Source organism: Megalopta genalis, chromosome 1 (genome assembly GCF_051020955.1).
Source record: "Megalopta genalis isolate 19385.01 chromosome 1, iyMegGena1_principal, whole genome shotgun sequence".
Taxonomy (NCBI): domain Eukaryota; kingdom Metazoa; phylum Arthropoda; class Insecta; order Hymenoptera; family Halictidae; genus Megalopta; species Megalopta genalis.
The window spans coordinates 37,835,958-37,856,412 of NC_135013.1; the positions used below are offsets into that span (position 1 = coordinate 37,835,958).

At 40.7% G+C, this 20,455-nt stretch overlaps 1 protein-coding gene across 5 annotated transcripts in view; it reads right to left on the minus strand.

The window, feature by feature from the left end:
- Pgant5 (polypeptide N-acetylgalactosaminyltransferase 5) overlaps positions 1-19,475 on the minus strand; it is a 37,935-nt gene extending 18,460 nt beyond the window's left edge. For 3 of the 5 annotated variants that reach the window (XR_004489828.2, XM_033467243.2, XM_033467241.2), the window contains exon 1: positions 19,177-19,472. The gene's annotated coding sequence lies outside the window, so the exon portion shown is untranslated. Of the gene's footprint in view, positions 1-18,674; positions 19,138-19,176 lie in introns of those variants that run through there. The other 2 variants (XM_033467244.2, XM_033467242.2) reach the window with 2 other exon arrangements.
- Between the last annotated feature and the right edge of the window lie 980 nt (positions 19,476-20,455).

Here is a 20,455-nt window from a genome sequence, read left to right on the forward strand (position 1 = left end):
AGCGCGCTCTCTCTCTCTCTCTCTCTCTCTCTCTCATTCTTTTTCTCTCTCGTCATCTCTCTCTCTTTTTAGTCCGGAGCCGAAGAAAAAGCTTCCGGAGGGCGAGCCTAAAGCTACACACCTCGATTATGCTCGCATGAAAGGCAACGTAAATCTTCAGCAGCACAGGGAAAATTCTGCTGGCAGTGTATTCGATCCTGGTACATCCAGTTCTTTCCCCGTGATTTATTATTTAGCACGTGTTTAAGCTCCGACGCTCCGATAGCGAAAAATCGAATGAGAAATCTAATTTGTATGCCGCTCTTTTTCAAATCGGTCTACCTATTCTACATACGAATGCCGTTGATCTCTTTCAACGCCGAACCTACCGGGTTCTGAAAGCGGCTAAGGTGCGATGTTTTATAAAACCGGCAGGATCGAGCTTATTTCGATCGCTTGCAACTTTTATCATAACGTAACGCTTGTGCGAAGGAATTTATTCAATATTTTCTTAAGAACGGATAGTCGCGATTTCAACGATTTGAAAATAAAAAATGTTAGATTGATCATTTTGACCGCAATGGCAGGTTTAGCGTTACATTGATAGCGAAGTCTGATCCTTTAGCGTGAGAATTTTAACACCGAAGCGAATGTGGACACGCGTTGAACATACATTTTCGTCATCTTTCAAGAAATTCGCGGGTAAAGTGATTCACTTAATGTCCATATTTATTTTGAACGTTGAGAAACGAATTTAGCATCCTTTTGAAAAGAACATATTTTACGGATTCTGTTTGGTATTTTTAGCACGAGAGAGTAACGCGTTTGTCAATAAAGAAAGTTCCAATCGCTTTCATCCCAAAAAATTATATGCAGCGGGTCAACCGTACACAGCGATTCGCATTAATTATTCGGGCACCCTTTAAAACGGTGCAATGTTTTTCAAACTGCAATAAATGAGGGACGAATTTAAATAAAAATAACTAAAATAATTAAAACTAATTGAAAATATTATAAATAAATAAAAATTCATGTTTTTTAAATTTTCCATCTGAGTCTATGGCGAAAATTTAAACATTACGTTTTGTAGATCACAGTAAGTTGTACGTAAGCTGCAAATCGCAACGAAATTAGTTGACGTAGTCAAGCAATAGGCATTAAAAAATGTAGAAATCTGCAAATTTCTTACAGTTGTTTGTTCTAATATAAATACATATTTAATAGTTAAATGTTTGTAATTTGATCAAATTTATAAAAAAGGCTAAGACTAGATAATCTATTATTGCATTAAAAATAATTGTATTATTATGGTGAAATATACATAATATAAATATATTTAAATTGCAACTATCTATTCAGCACAAACAAAAACATTATAAAACGCGATTTTCTTATTTTTCTTTTATTCTAGTCGATTACAATCTTTGAAGAAAATTCTGTAGACATTGCCTACTAAATTACTCTTTCTAATATTTCAAAAAGAAAATTTATAGTTTTCTAGGAAAAACAGTATAACTTAGTTTAAGTCAGTGCAATTTGGAATCAAATAGTATAAAAATTTAGAAAACTTTTTGTTTGGTCAGAGGACTGTGCATGTAACAAAAAGAATGTTGTAAGCCAAATGGCAAATAATTAAAAAAAATAAATAAAAGTTAACCTTTACATACACAAGGTGTCCGAATATTAATGGGAGTGAAATAATTCCGATCGGCGTGCGCCGATTAAGCTTATCGAGCAGTTCGGTGCTCGACAAACGAATCCCGCGATTCATAAGAAAAGCATTGTCCTGAATGGGTTCTCGATTTTGCCCGGGCACAATGATCGAAAACGAACAATCGGTACAAATACGGCGCGAGTGGTTCCACTCGAAGTTTCCTGGTCGTCGAGCGCCGTAAGATCGAGGCTCGCCGTAATCCGGGAAAAAATGATCTGGGAATTAGCCGAGGGCGCGGCGAGCCCTCATTAATTCGAGAAGAGTAGCGGCGGCGGCGCGGCGGATCGCAAGCCGATCGATAACGCGATAGGATCTATGACATCGGGGGATTCACCGGCCGATATTAATTCAACCGGAGATTTAGTGGAACGATTTTCGTACGAGCCAATCGGAAAAAGTCTGCTGCTCGTCCCCTATCGCCGGATAAAACCTGCATCTATACGCTCGCGTTTTACGTGTGTAGGTGTGTACGCGCGCGCGCGCCCGAGTGGTATCGTCAAAGGACCCCGAGAGAGCACCAAAGCAATACTTCTCGCATCGTTGCATCTCACGAATAGAATTTCACGATATTACGTCACGGTATCGACGCGTAGCCGCGGTTCGATTCGCGAAACGCGCGACAGAAACGACAAACTCCTACGCGTGACTGTTAATTAAAATGACATTGATTAAAGGGCCTAGCCGGATAAGCTGATGGTCGAGCAGCCGATTTAAGCGGGACACCACCTTAACGGTTCAATAGATCGATTTTCCTTTTAATTGAGTTTAATTTCTAATTTTTCAATTTTTCGAATTTTTCAAATTTTTTTAATTTTTCGAATTTTTCAAATTTTTTTAATTTTTCGAATTTTTCAAATTTTCATGTTTTTAAATTTTCTAATTTTCTAATTTTTTTAATTTTTAATTTTTAGTCTGTAGAATGTCATGTCAAAACAATATTTCAACATTCGAACATTTAGCGACTGAAGATAACGTTTCAAAAATCGTACTTTATAAGAGAGAAAACCTTTATCTTAAATCTGTCTTGTTTATCTACCGTAATGCTACTTGTAAAGATTACAAAATCCCCCGAAATGCAGATTTCTTATATGTAGAAGTTGAAAGCGCGACAACATATTATCACGATAGTAGCTTTAGAATTTTTTCAGATTTTTCAATTCGATGGGACATAGTTGAAAAAAAAAATGGAAACCAAATTGTCGACGTTTGTCTCTTAAAACAGCACAACTTGTATAGAAATTATTCTACATATTTTTCATTCCGTAAGAATATTATTTACTGTTAAACATTTCTATCTTCGATTAAGCAGAATTCATGTATCTATTTAATGTAAAGTAGATTAAACAGAACCATTCCACTTTTTGGAAGATACATATATGTATGTAGACGATGTTCCGTACGCGAGAATTTACATGCCGGTTACAGACTCGGTGTCTGTATATTTAACCGTGCACCACTGTGTAGGATCGTTGGGAAAACTGTCGTTATCGCCGGCAACGATACCACGCTTTGCTGGTGTACTTTGTGATTGAAGGATATTGGCTGCTCGATAAGAACAGCTTCTTCGGTGTGCATATGCGAATGTAGGCTTCCAGACCGCGGGAATCCGATCACGTTCGTGTTTGGTGAAGGAACGTCACGATGGGAATGAAATTTTTAGGATACCGGTGCTCCTTCTCACTCGATACTTTCTTCCCTATTTCTCTCCTCTCCACCCGCGGAATCTCAAGAGTTGTGACCCCGATACTTCAATCTCGTTACATTCCGTAAACACGTGCTGCGAAATGGAACTTTTAGGACACCGTCGAAGAAGTATTCTTTTGGACAAGTTTACGGGCTCGGAGAGTACAATGGCAGCAGAAGATAATGGTGAAATGTTTTAATAATAATAACAATAATAATAATTTTTTTTTGGTTTTTATAGCGGGAGAAAATCTTTAACAATAATAATAATATAATTATTATTATAGCAGCAAGTCTTTTGGACAAGTTTACGGGCTCGGAGAGTACAATGGCAGCAGAAGATAATGGTGAAATGTTTTAATAATAATAACAATAATAATAATTTTTGGGGGTTTTTATAGCGGGATAAAATCTTTAACAATTATAATAATATAATTATTATTATTGGAGCAAGTCTCTGCATTACAATAATATAACATTAAGCTGCACAAGTAGCAAATTAAAAGAAATCAAGAAAAAAGAAAAAAGGATGATACAATAGAAGATACACAAAAGAAAAAGATAAAGTTATTGATCAAAGGGGGCTTTCAAGGAGAAGATCGAATTGTGACGATAATACTGTTTAGAGTAGATAGAGGAACGAATAAGTTAGAGTTTGGTATGAGAGCGTAGAATAAGAATTGGAATGTAATTTCAAATTAAATGAGTACACATGTAATACAGACATTAAATTTGTGCAAATTGAATATTGTAAAATAGGTAATGAACGTAGAGAGAGAGAGAGAGAGAGAGAGAGAGGGGGGGGGGCGGGCAGACATGAATTTTAGTTCTATTGGACTTGTAATAAGAGGTATTATGAGGCTAATAGTTACGAGCACCGATAATTGCGCAAACTTCGATGGTTCCATGCAGCTTGCCTCCCCTTATCGTGCACCTATCGAGGCTCTGTCGTAATTTAACATAGCGCTTTTCAACGAAAATAGAGAAGGAGCGATTATTAAAAAGGTTCGATAAAAATGAATTTTTAACACCAAAGCAACTATTTAAGAAACAAAAGAGTGAAATGTTTGCAACATTTTGAAACGCTACGGTTAAAAATGAAATTAGAATAGGAAACGAAACTGTATCCGAGCCTGATAGAACATGGTCTGATAGAATTGGTCGAATTTGCTTCACCTAAGTACATTCTTCGTGGATAAATTTATCTATTAACCCTTTGCATCCGAATGGTGACTTTCGATCACCACTTAACGCGGTGACTCGAGTGACGACGATGTTTATTTATATTTGGTTTCTTTGGATGCAAATGAGGTGCATTTCTAAGCTCTTTGTGTATAATCTTATAAAGTGTTGAACAATATCCTTTGAACGATACCCATCTTATTTCAAATTAGTCCATGATCGCGGTTCGGACTCCGTCTTCGGTGTTAGTTCGAATTTTATAGTTGTGGCAACAGGAATATTATCCTCAAAGTTTTGGAACCCTGTAAGGGTGGAATGTTGTAATGAAATTAGTTTAAGTGAGGATGAGTTTGAGTATACACAAAAATGTCTCGCAGTCCGGAAATGGGTCCCTGAGGTTCCTGAGATCATTTGAAGTAACTTTTTCCTTAGCGAAAATGCAATCCGCGGCTTCGTTTACGAGATATTAACGAAAAACATTGACCAATGAGAAGCGAGATCAGCTGGCGCGAGACGGTCGAGCCAATGAGCGTAAGTGGGCTCGTCTCTCGAGCGCCTCGCGCTAGCCGAGCTCGCCTCTCATTGGTCAGTGTTTTTCGTTAATAACTTCTAAACTTCTTTAACAAAATTCCTTCCTTGATATATAAAGATACATAAAATATTAAAATATATAAGTTTCATGCGTTAATTTCTGTGTAAAGGTGTTTTAAATTAGCTGTAAGAAATTCACTAAATCATGCGGAAAATCGTCTCAAGTTGCTGGTTCGCCCGAGCGAAAAAGGCTTCGAGTGCAAAGGGTTAATCCCTAGACTGCGGATCTTTATGCGCAGTCGATTATAGGAAATGGAAGTTCCATGAAAATGTATGTTCTCTTTCAATAATCTTAACAGATTAAATACAAGGTAACAATATTATTAGATCTTTTTAATTCCTGCACGATTTCGTTTTCCGTTCATCCGTTTTTGTGAAAAATTCATAAAATCCGCTGTCTATTAATCGCCAGCGTTGAAGTGTTTGTTATTAATCAGGGCTTCGCCGCACAGCCGTTCCAATTACTCGGATTTCCATCTTCCCAGACAAATCTAAGAAAACGAGAATTATGATTTGTCCGAGCACCCGATATGAACAGAACGAGAAATAGAACGAGACCGCGTTAAACGTTAATTATCATTGCGTTCCGCGCGTTTCTAATTACCAGGCACACCGGTCCGAGACTGTCGTTTCCAGTTTTTAATTTCAGTCGACGTCGTCCCGACGCGATCAAATCGTTCCGACGGAACGGTAAATAATGAACGGTTGACGAGGGCCCCGGGAAACTCGAATTTAATAATCGGAGTTTCCATTCGGCCGGGGCCGGTTCTCGCACGGCGATGATGGATGCGACCGCGCAACCGTTTCTCGAGACGCGCATAAGTCTTTCGCCACGGATCCGCGAGTTTCGCACGCGTGTGTCTCGCCTCGCGGCAATAACTTCCGCCCGGAAAACACGTACAAAACGCTCGGGTCGGCGCGTTATGGATTTTACAAAGCGTTTCAGCTTCGCGGCGGCGGCGTCGACGTCACGCGATATATCGCGTCGGAACTATAACTCTCCGACAATTCCGAACAACGGGGGTGGCCGGTGGGGGTGGCAGGGCGACTTGGAATTCTCGTCGGACAGAGCTCCGCGCGAGATCGTGCTCCCGGAGCGGACTCAATAATCATTTTTCTGACGAGAGACTCGGGGCCGCGACGGCGCATGCTGCGGATCCTCGCTCGTTTCGATGACGAAATCGCGGTACCTATCGACGAAATTATCATTCTGGAAATATGCGTCCCGATAGCATTTTTCACGTCGAGTCGAATTGCATGGAAATCATTTTGCCGGCTAATTTTTTTGACGATAACAAAAATTCTCCCTTTTACGAAAGAATTAGCGGATTAAAAAATCCATAACCACTTCCCTTCCACGTCATGTACGCAAATTGCGGTAGAAATCAGAGCTCGAAAATTTTATTATTGTTCGTGTTATTTCAATTTTAGCGAGAATCAGTGGTTTTACGGTCGTCTAACGAATAAAATTTGATTCGACTATCGAATAAAAATTTATTTGGATGGAAATTTATCTTGTATGTAGTTATTGTGGATTTTCGAAGGGAATGTATTTAGTCTCTAATTCGAAGATTTCATCGACGAGTTTGAAATTCGTCCATTTCGACACCATTTTTCTTGGAGGATCTCCGCTCGATCGACTGCTCTATTCATAGATATGAACACTTTTTAATAAAACTTTAGTTTATAATAGTTCAAGGCACGCACTATAAATTAATGGTAAGGGAATTTTATTAAAAGTCCAATAACATCTAAGACCAAATTAATTTTGTAATAATTAGGGTCTCTTTCGAGGTAAAAACAATGGTCTTCTTCTACCTATCACCCTGACTTTCCCTTCCTATATAGGACAATGAAACTTTTTTTAAACCAAAGCCTAAATATAGCACAATAAGAGAAAAATAAGAAGCGATCGGCAGTTTCAATAAAATCTGCAAAATATTCATCAGCGTTACCATAACCAAACCGAAGCTCCTCCATGAATAGTGGATTTCGATAAATATTTCCCGGCTCAAAAATAATCTAACATTCTTTCTGCATATTTTTCTCGTATTCCGCAAGGTCTCAGCTTCGATTTGAAAAAGATCTTATCGCTGTAACTCAATTTAACGAAAAGTTCGGTGATTTAGTCGCAGAAAGTGACCAAATGTTGTCATTGTGTGTCGCTCTCGGTTCTTTTTTCCGCGCGCGAGAGGATCGCTAAACAAATCCCGGGGATCGAGCGATCCAAAGGCTCGGCAACGTGCCCGTGCACTCGTAAAACGAAGCGATGCGCCACTTTGTTTCGGTCGGTATGTCGATTCTGCGTCAATAGCGTCGCGTTCGATTGCGGACCACTACGGCGAGAGAATTAAAAGGACGCTCGCCATTGGTAATGCTTAAGAGAATTGTTTTCCCTCTGCCCTCGTGACGTTTCGCCGATTCCCGGTGTCCTGCGGGAAAGGACGATCTTATCTGCGTTCCCAGCAAGACGAATTATTGGAATTTCCGTTTCAGCTCGTCTTATTCCTCTCGGTTTCACTGTCTCGCTGCGTGCGCGGTGCCCAACACCGGATAACCTACCGTGAAAATAGGGATAAAAAGAATCCCGCGGACAGCAGACAATTTTTCATAAAATCTCTAACTCATTTAATATATAATGTGCGGGAGAGTTATTAATACCTTTTTAAAAAATTTAATTTTTTAAAATTTCGTTACATATTTGAAAGCCTCTCCCTGTTTTGCAAATATTAAATTTTTTTTTTTAATTGAAACAAATTTTTTAAAAAGGTATTAATACATCTCTCCCGCACATAGCTCGTTGAAAAGCCGAACTAGCTTTGAGTCAATTGTGAGAACTTTTGTTAGAATTTTGTTGTATTAACTCGAAAAAATTCGTTAAAGTCGGAGTTGAACAATTGAGGCTGTTGCATTGTGCGAATATGGTGCAATTTTTACATATTAAAAAATAATACAAATTCATATATATTCGTATATACAATAAAAATTTATATATTCGTATATATGTATAATATATATAAAAATTTATATATGTGTATATATATATATATATATATATATATATATATTTTGTATATATATATATATATATACAAAAGGTGTCTCAAAAATGTCTCGCAATCCAGAAATGGGGGGTTCCTGAGGTCATTCGAAGCAACCTTTTCCTTAGTAAACATACAATCCGCTGCGTTGTTTACGAGTTATTAACGAAAAACACTGACCAATAAGAGGCCAGCACGGCTTGCGAGAGGCGGTCCAGCCAACGAGCGCACGAAGCTCGGTTCCGCTCATTGCCTCGGCCGTCTTGCGCCAAATGATCTCGCCTCTCATTGGCCACTGTTTTTCGTTAATAACTCAGAAACAAAGCTGCGGATTTCATTTCAGCTAAGGAGAAAGTTACTTGAAATGACATTTTTGGGACGCCACGTATAATAAAAATTCCATTTTTTTTTACCAAGCATTAATAATTGCAAACATCCTTTTAGCAACATCCTGGGCAACATCCTCCATTAGGTGTACAAGAAATACATTTTCCTGAAGATTATTAATATTCCTCTGCGTGTTTCTAAAAGTCAAGCATCTCAAAAAAAGTATCCAGAACGACAAAATTCGCATTCCTTGTCCAACTACAGCCTTTCCCGTAAAAGTGGAGCGTCTCGAGCATTCACAGTATTAAAATAACGAAAAGATCGTCGAACCCGAGGTATCTAATGAAACTACGAGAGTCACGGAGCAGACGTTTGCCGAGAGACGAGATAATCCATCGTTCCCGGGGAAAATTAAATTCGAAAAATCCCGGTGGCGCGGGTAGCCCCGTGGAATCCCGGAAACTTGATTAGACCTGTTACAACGGAGGTTGTTTATTCTGTTAATTGAGGCACTGTAAGTGGTGTACCTGTTGTTGTGTGCGCAGCTGAGGTTTCAGACCGCGGAGATCCTTCTCAAACATTTGGCAAACACGCGCGAACCTCTTACCGCCGCGCGGGGATCCCAATGAAATTTATTCCGCACCACGGAAACCGTGTTTTACAACGAAATCACGCGGCAAACTTTTCCATTGCGCCCTTTCTTTCGTTCGTATCGGAGATATGTGATAAATAAAAAGAATCCCGAGCATCGAACTCCCGTTTGAAGTATGAACGACGAAAGTGCACTGCAGAACTCTCTTTCTATAATATTCAGTCTTCAAGAATTATTCAACCGATCGATTTGATCTTTCGCGTAGGTGTTGATTAATGTTCTTTGTTTGGCAGGATGCCACGTTTCCACTGAATATTGTTCGAATAATTAATTTTCTACTGCAAAGCTTCTTCAGAAAAGCATTTCTCCTTATGTTCTCTCTTTCACATATAGAATCCGATGTTAATTACATTTTATATTAAAAAGCTATTTAAATTTAAATTTCTACTATAAATTTTCTACAAATTAAATTTCTATTAAAATTCACTATAATTCAAATTTGCATAATGAACCCAATTATAATTGAATTTCATATTAAAAATCTATTACAATTTAAACTTCTACTAACACTCTTCTATAAATTCAATTTCTACGAAAATTCACTGAAATCAAATTTTGTGTTAAAAATCATGATTGTATTTTCCATTCATTTCTTCTATTTTTAATATTCTGACCTAACAATTAGTTCGCCTCGAAGACGTACCATTAAGCTAGAGGTACACATTCGATTTTTGAGAATTGCACCGATGTAGCAAATGTTACACTGCACAGAGCGGATCACGTTTTTTCATCATGATCATTTCTTTACGCACAGCTCTTTGCCACTGAAACAATTATTCAAGTTACTTCGAAGTAACGACGATATCGATATCGTCGTAAAGTAACCTTAAAATTACAGAAAGATCGGTCCACTCCCCGAGTCGCAATAAATTCCAGAATATCGATTTCGTGCGATGCCGTCCCCCCGTTAGGTCTCGCCCGTTTAGGTGGATCTCTCCTATTGGAAACCGAAGCGTCGCGTTAAGAATGGCGCGACAAACAAGCCTATCTTATCATCCGGTACAAATTCAACAGAAATCACATCGTTTCCGGCGTAGCCGCGGCAACAGCCTCGCCCTGAGTACACAGCAGCTGAAATAATTCGTGCCGTCCGGCCTGTACAGCGACGAGGTGTTGACTTCGCCGCGAATTATTTGCGCGTCGAAACCGTGTCAATACCGGTCGAAATCGGCCGTAAAGCCGGCCCGTTTGCACCGGAATGCATCGCGTTCGTCCTCGAGGCACCGGGAATCGCGTTATCGTCTTGCCACAGTAATTAACTCGCAGCGCTCGGACGATTTAATTTCTCGAGACCCGCGCGGCCATTGTTACGGGCGCGCGAACCCGCTCGAAAACCTGCCGCGGTTCTCCGTTCGTCGTGGACCGAGATCGCGATTGCGAATGATTTATCGGCCCCGGAAGCCGAGGGAACTTCCCCGAAAGTGACGAAAATAACTCGCGGGCGGACGTTATCGGCGATCTGCCCGGATCGCCGTGAAAACAATGTTGCGGGAAACTTTCGTGCCGATCTTTAACAGTTCAATGCGAGTACAAATTATTTGTATGCATTCGAGGCGGTTCGAGATCCTCCGATTGCGTTCCCCGCGATGATAAACGGCGCAGCCCAATTCCTCAGGTACATACGCGGTTACTAAACCGCCGGATCCCATTCCTCGTGGTGATAAATAGTTTAGCCTAATTTCCCGGTTAAGTAGCGAACTGTCGAGTTCCGCGCGAAGCGATCGTCTGATAATCGAAGAGCTATTTTGCATAAACAATTACGTAAACTTAAACTGCATCCTCCACTTTGTTAGTTAAGCCCAATATTTTCGTATTCTCATATATTTTGTCTTTTTTTGAAAGAAGTCATTTTAACGCTTAAACTGCATCCTCCACTTCGTTAGCTAAGCCCAATATTTTCGTATTCTCATATATTTTGTCTTTTTTTGAAAGAAGTCATTTTAACGCTTAGCACATAGCTAATTCAGTGCTTTCCTAAATGTATATAATTGTAATAAAATAATGTAGAGCTAACCAAAATGTAATAAAATAAAATAATAAAAGAAAAGAAAACGTAGTCGCCTGTTTCAGTCAATTGCGAACTGTTACCACACTAACGTGCGTAGCACCAACGTCTTCGTTCTTCGGTAATTTGAATCTACATTCGTTATCGTCCATGAATAAAGATAATTAGCACTGTTTATTTTTATGCAAATCCCCGTTCAATCGGCAATAAAATTGTGTAAAACAACGCCACGTTATCACGAGTGATCGAAAATGCAAATTACTGTTTTATGACTTGCACGTGGCTTACGTTAGGTAAACGTAGAGTTTATGCATGAAGAAAGTCTGGCCGTCGTCGTGATATTTTTCCGCTGCGACTTGCATTTTCCATTCTCTCTCTATCCCCAGCCTTTTTAATCAATACCATTCCACTGAATTACAATATATTGATTCACACTGTGCCGATATTCGTTACACAACAGCGTCACACATCAACGTGGACACGTAACGAAGTAAGCTGCTATAAATACATATATGTGTGTATAGTAATAGTACAGTAGAACCTCGATAATCCGGACCTAACTCTTGACGAGTTAGATGCTCGGATAATGGAACAGTTACTTAGTCAGGCGACCACCTGACATTTTTACTGTGTTGTACAATTAATTTAGTTGCTCTGCATCGTTCTAGATTGAATTGTGTATCGTGTGGACCAGAATAATGAATAATCCGGACATTAACAATCCGGATAATCGAGGTCCTGCGGTAAATGAATATGTAATCGGAAAATTTTTCAAGAAAATTTGCTACGTAGGTATTCGTTGCCTGGTCGCGATTAACGGGACACCCTGTATATGATCTGAACGTTGTATAAGAGTTAATATTTAGCGACGTAATCGTTCTTGCTGCGAAGTAAAGTTCGCCGAAAGTATATCTTGCATCCGAAGAGGACGAAGTTTCGGGTGAAACGCGAGCAATTCGAGGGGAGAGAGCGGCCGATCTTCCCTCATTATCGCGAGCCCTATCTGCGAGTTTCTTATCTCCGGTTTTCTAACACTCGTAATGCCGGCCGACGGTCCTAATTATGCCGACAATACCGGCGATACAATGAAGATCACGCGAATACCGTTATTACGCGCCGTTTTATACGGGTCACAAAACCGGCATCCAGTTTTTCCGGGTAACGCGATATAAATTAACAATGGCGCTGCGCAGCCGGAAACGGATTGATCGATACAGTTTTGCTGGATCTGACGAAAATAAAAAAAAGAAAAAACTGTAATTCTGCGTCGGTACGTTTCTGTTCCGCCAGGCCGCCACCGCGCGGCTCAATTAAATTCTCCGCGTAATTATCTATATATTTATTGCGCGAAACACCTCTCTGTAACCTATTTCGCGCGGTAATTGTGAGAAACGGGTTTTCAATTATGGCGCGCCGCAATTTTATATCCCCGTTTCCGGTGAATTTGACTATCGCGGACTTCCGGCGCGTTCGTTAGCGAATTTAGAGTCGCGGGCGGTGCCGTCGGGTCGAATCCCTGATACGATGTAGATAAAATCAATTTTCGGTTTCGTTACACAATATCAGCTAATTAATCATGTACACGCAATTCTGTTCTTACGCGGTACCTTTTTTACACGATATTTTTTGCACGGTATTTTGTTGCACGGTTGTTTCTGGATCGCATTTACCGTACGAAAGCAGAATCGGGAGTACATAATTAATTATACATTAACTCTACACATCACAGATATTGAATGAACTAATATCCGCTAAAAAGAAGAATTAACTTTTACAGTAAACTTGACTTTCGGACATTTAATAGTCGTTTCCGGCAAACTAGACTAGCGTGATTGCCTCGTTGCCTCGCAAACCCAAGTTCAGGGTAGATTTCATATATATAATGATATTATGATATATATATCATATATTATATTATATTATATATTATATATATATATAATTATATTATATTATATATTATATATTATATATATATATATGATATTCCATATATCATTCAGGTTAGATTCGCAATCCGTCAGTCCCAAATGGAAATTATACGAAACAGTTCAACTATGAGGAACGAATTAAAGAAAAGAACGAGAGCATATACAGACGAATGTCGTGAATAATTTTCGTCGAAGCGCAGGGAACGGTCTTCAAAGGTTTCGCACACAAAAGCGGATAACCTGCAGCCCGGAGCTGCACGGAATATTATTTCAATAATATACGATCCATTTGATGCTGAACCGTTTAATTTTCGGAATGAAATATCCGGCCGTCGTAAAAAGTTTCTCGAAGTAGCGAAGATTCGATCAAACTGCTTCGCAATGGAAATCTTTCACGTCGAAATTTCGTTCTTTATGTAAAATGTTGCTTTATCCGTAACGTTCAACATCATCGTTTCGATTTGATTCCAGAACGGCGATCGTGTGCGTAAGGTAATCACGGACGCGTGTTACGACTTCAGCCACCGGTGAAACGCGGACCCCTATTACGTTTAACCTAGCCGAAGCTGTCAGAGAAATCTTGCTCGTTACAGATAACGCTTGAAACGTGCGCGAAAAGTAACCGCTCACCTCTTATCGTCCAATTACTAGGCGAATGTAGGACTCGTTCTAATAGCTTCATTTTTCTAGGCGTTCTCACTCGGTCCCATTGTGCGGGCCGCTATTCAAACATAAATCACGAAAAAACACTTACAGACGGTTTTCTAACCTCAAAGCCGACCGTGCTTTGTCCGATTTGAATTTCGAGAGGGAGCCGCCGTGCGACGCACACGGCAATTATCCGTCGGCCGCAACTTTTTCAATCCTTGCATTATACCTACATTACCAATGATGAAATCGAATTGCGCGTAAATCCGCCATCTATGTCGAACGTAAACGATACAAAAATAGATCGATTCCTAACCTAAAAAATTATGCAATTTGTAACGATGTTGCATTAAAAGTGACATTTGAACAGGCTACAATAATAATATAATATATAATATAATAATGTAATAATAACAAGGCTACAATAAGGTTCACGAAATCACGATTTCGTCAGCTTTTTTGCTCGAGTCGATCTTTCTTTAAAGTCCCGAAGCGGTAGATAAATTTTACGATCGGATTTGAGATCGACGCGTCAAAATCTACGGGAAATGATGTATGACGTATTATAAAAAAGATTCAACCGTACATGGTACTGGATAAATTACAATTTTGTTGGAACATTTCAAGTTTAACATAAATCTTCAATGTTAGCAATTTTTTATATTACATTCTCTCTATGTTTTCTTTTTTCTGCAACATTTCAGATTTAACGTAAAAAAGAAAGTATCATCGCTTTAACTCACTCAAAAACTTTGTCACTCTGCCCTATAAAAAACAGTGAAAGACCAACTAAATATTAAATTTCGTCCGTAATTAATTAATTTCTAATTTTTTAAGTACGGACACGATAATATTAAATGAACCTATATTTATTTCGCACAGAATTTCCAAATTTCTGTAATATCGATATAATAATCATGTTATTAAAAATGGTGTTATCTAAATAATTACGTGTACCATTGAATGTGCATTCTAACGAATCACCTACTAATGACGAAACAAAGGAACGTTTACTGTATTAAATAAATAATAACGGAGAAATAACAAGAAAGTTGTTTTGCTATTTCTCGCTTGTTTTCGCAAGGAAAATGGACAAAGATTAGCAACACCAACAGCATTCCGAACGAAGGATTTGCGGAAACGTTTTTGTTTTACAAGTGTCTAGCTAAATAACAGCTTCAATTTAGCCTCTCGGCCCTGGAGAAGGTCTTTCAGGAGAAAAGTTTGCCGACCCTTGATTTCTGTCGCTTTTTGAAGCCGCTCAACGAGTCGTCGGTCTCGTCTACGGTTCTCTCCGCGTTCTCCACCTTCCGACTCTGTTCGTTCTTAACCTCGTGGCGGCCACGCGACGATAAGCTCGTATTATATATATATTATTATATTAACATATTATTAATTAATTAATTATTATATAATGTTAATATAATATATATATTAATATAATAGTTAATATAATATAATATATATATATATTATATTAACTTTATATTAACTATTATATTTTATATATATATGATATTACCATTAACGCAACCCGTTTAAAATTCCATCACGCGAAGTTGAATGGAAAACTAACCGGACATCGAGGCGATTAAAGAAATAGAGAGCGTCGATGAAAGGATTCGACGAATTCGAAAAAGTCGGCGGATATAGTGCATAAAATATGAGGCCGCTCGACATCTCACCGCGTCAGGAATGATTAATGCGCGGCGAAGGGAAGACTGGCGGGGCGAATGCGCGTTCGGAAGGTAACCGGGAGTCGGTCACACCGTGGCGCCGAATTTAATCGGTGTACCACCGGGTGGCGGTCGAAGCTTCGCCGCCCTGACAACGACGAACGAAAAAAAAAAAAAAAAGAAAAAAGGATTGATCCAGATGAAATTTTGTAGTCTCGAGTGACGTCGAGCGTTCCACTTTCGAAACATCGATTGAAAAAGATAGGTGTCTCCACGTGGGCCGAAGTAATCTTATCTGTCGTACGATCCTAAAATATTTCGTAATCACTGGCCGAATAATAGCCGACGGAAGCGTGCGAAAGAGCAGCCTATTTTCACAGCATAAACGTATCGAGACACGTCTCTCGGCCCGAAATAAACTCTTGCGACTATATTTTAAGAGGCACGAAAACAACGTTTTAGACGTGACCGTGCATGACTCGCGTCTCGATGGTCAGGCGACGTACAGATACGCTAATGGCGTCCTAATCGTTCTATGCGTCCTGTGACGCAACAACGTCATAATAGCAGCGCGCGGATTGTTAACGGGCCAGGTTAGGCCAAAACATTCGTGACTTTTCAAACGATGCAATTTCGTGCGACAACCGCGGCGCGATTCGCTCTGCTAAACGCGCGCGTAACTTGCGGCGGTGTGAATGATTCGATTGTACGACTAACCGTACTAATCGGTGCGACGGGGGGAGGGAGGAGGGGGAGGTGCAAACTTGTCAGTCCGAAAATTCTGACTATTACGCGGGGCTTCGCGTTAACTATCGAGCGCCGGAAATTCATTTATCGACGTGCCGTATGGCAACAGCGATTTTCCGAAAATTTCCCGGGGCTGGTTGTGTGCTCCCCCGGCGCCGCGTAATGGAATTGCCTCGCTTGCGGATGAACCCCGAGCGCAGATCGTACGCGCACTCGTCGTTAATGACAGTTTAACTAAATCCGCGGATCGGTCCATTATCGTTCCGATACGATTCTCTCTGAATATACCATTTCCGTAACGACCAACAATCGTGACTTTCACGTGTTTCGCCGTAATCGCGTTCTCTCGAGCCTATTGTCCCTATAGAACGGTGCCAGAGAGCTCCGCTGGAATCGCCGCGGGCCATATCTCATTCAACCTATCAAGAAGGAGACCGTAAAATTTTGCATTCCGGAGAAAGTGCTGCCAAATCCGTCGTCTCCATCTTATTCGACGAAATGGCGCACTAATGGTCCACGAGCAGTATAAATTTTCCGCTTTTACGTTTTCCAAAGACATCGTCGTGAAAGAGTCTATCGGCGCAAGAGTATGGCGTTCGTAGTTTCAATTAGAAAGCAATTCTGCACGGAAGGTTATAAAAATTGTCGCATTATTAAGTTTGCCTATATTCGATGAATTGTCAAATAATAATTTTATTATTATTATTATTATTATATTATTATATTATTATTTTATTATATTATTATTATTATTTTATTATATTATTATTATTATTATTCAATCGTATATGTAACAAATAAAAATAATTGCACCGAATGGAAATAATTTGGAGATAAAACAAAATCTCGAGTGCAAAAGGTTAACGGTTGAAAAAATAAAAGTAGCTTCTCGATTCGACGCGTACGTGTGTATATTTGTTTATCCACACAGTTCGCGCAGAACTTTTGATGCGACGCATATATATATGTATATTCGAATGCGGTTTTTTTCTGTATCGATCAATGAATGCACGCCGCGTAACTGCATACAGCGGGATCGGGTTTCGATCCACGTGTCCTTGCAGGTCGAATAACGCGTCGCCTTTAACCGGTCAACCCGCTCATCAACCCGAGCGAACTCCACGGGGCACCTTTCACTCGTTTTATTAATCATTATCAAAGTATGCCGTCTATTCTGCAGCCCTGACCAGGGAAAACCGGCTCTTTCCTCGGCAAAGAAAATGTCTTTGTAACGAAGATGAGTCACGGCGAAGCTATGAACGACATTCAACAATTAACCAACCCGTTTTCTTTTCAGATTTTCTATCAGCAGAGAACGCGCGCGGTTCATTCTGTCGTCGGAAGATCCGTTCGATTCTTATGAAAATATTTTCGAAGTCCCCGATAATAGTATCTCAGGGGCAGAAAATATTCTTTATAAACGATAGCCGCTTGAACGTACGCACTTTGTCGGATAGGTCGCGCGACCTTTTGCCGCATTATGTGCTCGACGGTGGATTTCTTGAAACGAAGTACGAACGAGGGGGGAGGGGTCCATCGATGGGCCTTGGGAGCACAGTAAAAGACGAGCAGGTGTGCCGCATTCCTTTAAACGGAACACTGACGTAGCTGGGCGGAATAAGATTACTGGTTCCACGAGCAACAAGACCAACCAGACAGAGAATTCGCGGGTCCGGTTCCACGGTGAATCGAACGTGAAACGCGGGTACTGCGGCTGGAGCGAATACAGTGACTTTACCGGAGGGGGGTGGCACCCTCCGGTTCGGTGCTATGCGAACGCGTAATGTGAAAATAACTCGCTAACTCGGAGGGGTAGCGAACCCGTTTCAATCTAAACATAGATTTGTCAAAAACGTCTCTACTAATATCCCTCTAATTTCCCAGTTATTAAAATACCAAAATATTTAATCCGACGGTGTCCCAGGTGTCGAACACGCTCGAAGCTAATACTTCGGCTCGAGCATCCATCGAAGCCGTCGACAACAATCATCATACGTGGAAGTTTAAGTTCACTGATTACCGGGCCGCCGTATCCTAACGAGGATACCGTTTCGAGAGACCACTCGACGGCTCCCGATACCGTCACTGTGTTCGTTCCACTCACCACACAGGTGCACACGCACGGAGAATCACAAAGTGGGCGAAGCGAGAAAACAATCTTGCCACGCGTTAACTCCACGCACACATGCTACGTATCGAGCAGTTCCGTTTGCGAGCAAACGACACGCGAACGGTTATCTCCGCGAACTTTTTTACAGATACGTCGGTCATCCTTGACCCTCGGCTAAAAACCCCCGACAATGAAACGATCTCTCTCTCACACTCTCTCTCTCTCTCTCTCTCTCTCCCTTTCAAGTGTTAGCCCGTATAAAGGGTTAAGTAAGATACGCTCGAATACCACGCATACATCTATCCACGCAGCACCGTTAACTTGCACGCCACATGGTCGCGGATCGGTCGCGTGTCACTGGCAGATACATTTGCCCAGATTTATTTACCCAGGCTCGGCGACACGGCGGATCGGGATGAGAGCGGCTGAACAGGTCCGACTCGAAGTGGTTCACTGCGGAGATCTGTTATTCGACGTACACACTGTAGATGCCGGCGCGGAATTCCTTACACGCGTAACAGTTCGACGCTCGAGGGATCTCCCGGACACACGAAAACGTAACGCGACTCGGCCGCGGTGGTAAAGTCGGGCTCGAAAGTTTCGCGTCGGACCGACGTTTCAGATATCCGCGGAGAAGCTGGACACGGGTGGAAAGCAGGACGCGGGTCGCACACGGGGATCCGGGCTCCCGAGAGGCGCCAGGTGCGACTGGACACGACGATCGGTCAGGCTCGGAGCGAACGCACTCGAAAGAAACGGGGAACGAGAAGAGGCTATCTCCGCGGCGTTCGTCACACGCGTAACGATCCCCCTGGCCGCGTACCACTGTCTTTTTCGACTTGCAGCGGCCAGCCGCAAACGGTTACTACGAATCTCTCATTGATACACACCTTCTTGTGACCTAGTAACGAGAACACCTCCAGATGCACATCCCGTACGTCGCACATACGTGTACATCCGACACTGCAGAGCCACTGAGCATCTCCGAGGTTAGGATGGCGAAGTGGGGACACCTGTTCGACATCCGTACACCAGCACCAGCACCAGCACTTTCTACAGTTTCTACGCTATCCGACGGGCCCGTGCGTGGGGATGCCGTCTATCGATACTGCCGTCCGCGATTCGCCGATGCACGCACTATCGAGAGCCGCCTCGACTCCGTCGTCGAGATTTATCGGACGCGAAACGACTGCGAAACGACCGTATTGCGGCCGTGAATGAGCGGTCGACCCGGTGTCATTGATTCCGCGGGGGACAATGTGGCGACATCCGTGCGTATTCGGCGAACACGGTCGCTGGTTCTTCTCCGTCGGTAACACCTTCGCGAAAACTTATTTATCGTAGCTAATGTTTACGGCAGAGTTGGGCATGTTTTATAAGAATAACGAATAATGAATCAAATTTTATTCGAAATATTATTCGATGTATAATCCGAATAAAATTATATTCAAAGAATTTATTCGGATTATATTTATTATTTATTTATTATATATATATATATATATATATATTGTTATATTATTATATATTATTATTATTATATTATATTATATTATTATATATATTATTTATATTAATTATTTATTTATTATTTATTCGAAGAATTTATTGGATATATTATCCGATTCAAATTTTATTCGAAGAATATATTCAACTTCTGGTTTAGGTCACGTGGGTCTTGCAATAATACGAATATTACAATTTAAATAAACTACAGCGTTTAGCATTAAAAACATCATTATGATATTATTATGGAACAATTGTAAAGCAGATTTTTTTATATTTTCATTGGGCTCGGATAACTTCTTTCACTGATTCCAGTCGAAGATTGTAAAGATTCTAGCTCGCGAGGTTTAAAAGCGTCGTTTGAATTTGTGGCTTGCAAATCATAAAACGCACTGTAATACGAACGAGATATACAGAATACTCGACCCTCGCTAAGAAGCTTAAATTTCTTAAATATCGGTAACGATGAACGCGATACTGGAATGGTAATGGGGCTTCAGAAGTTCCATTTTTGGCTGACAAAATCATACCTTCGGTGTCGAGTCTACTCCTATACTTCGTCTGTGAAGAAGTCTCACAGTCAAAAGTTTCGTCAAACCACAATCTGCGTTCTTAGCGAGAATCGAGTATTCTGTATACCCTTAATTGGACTACGGTATAAAC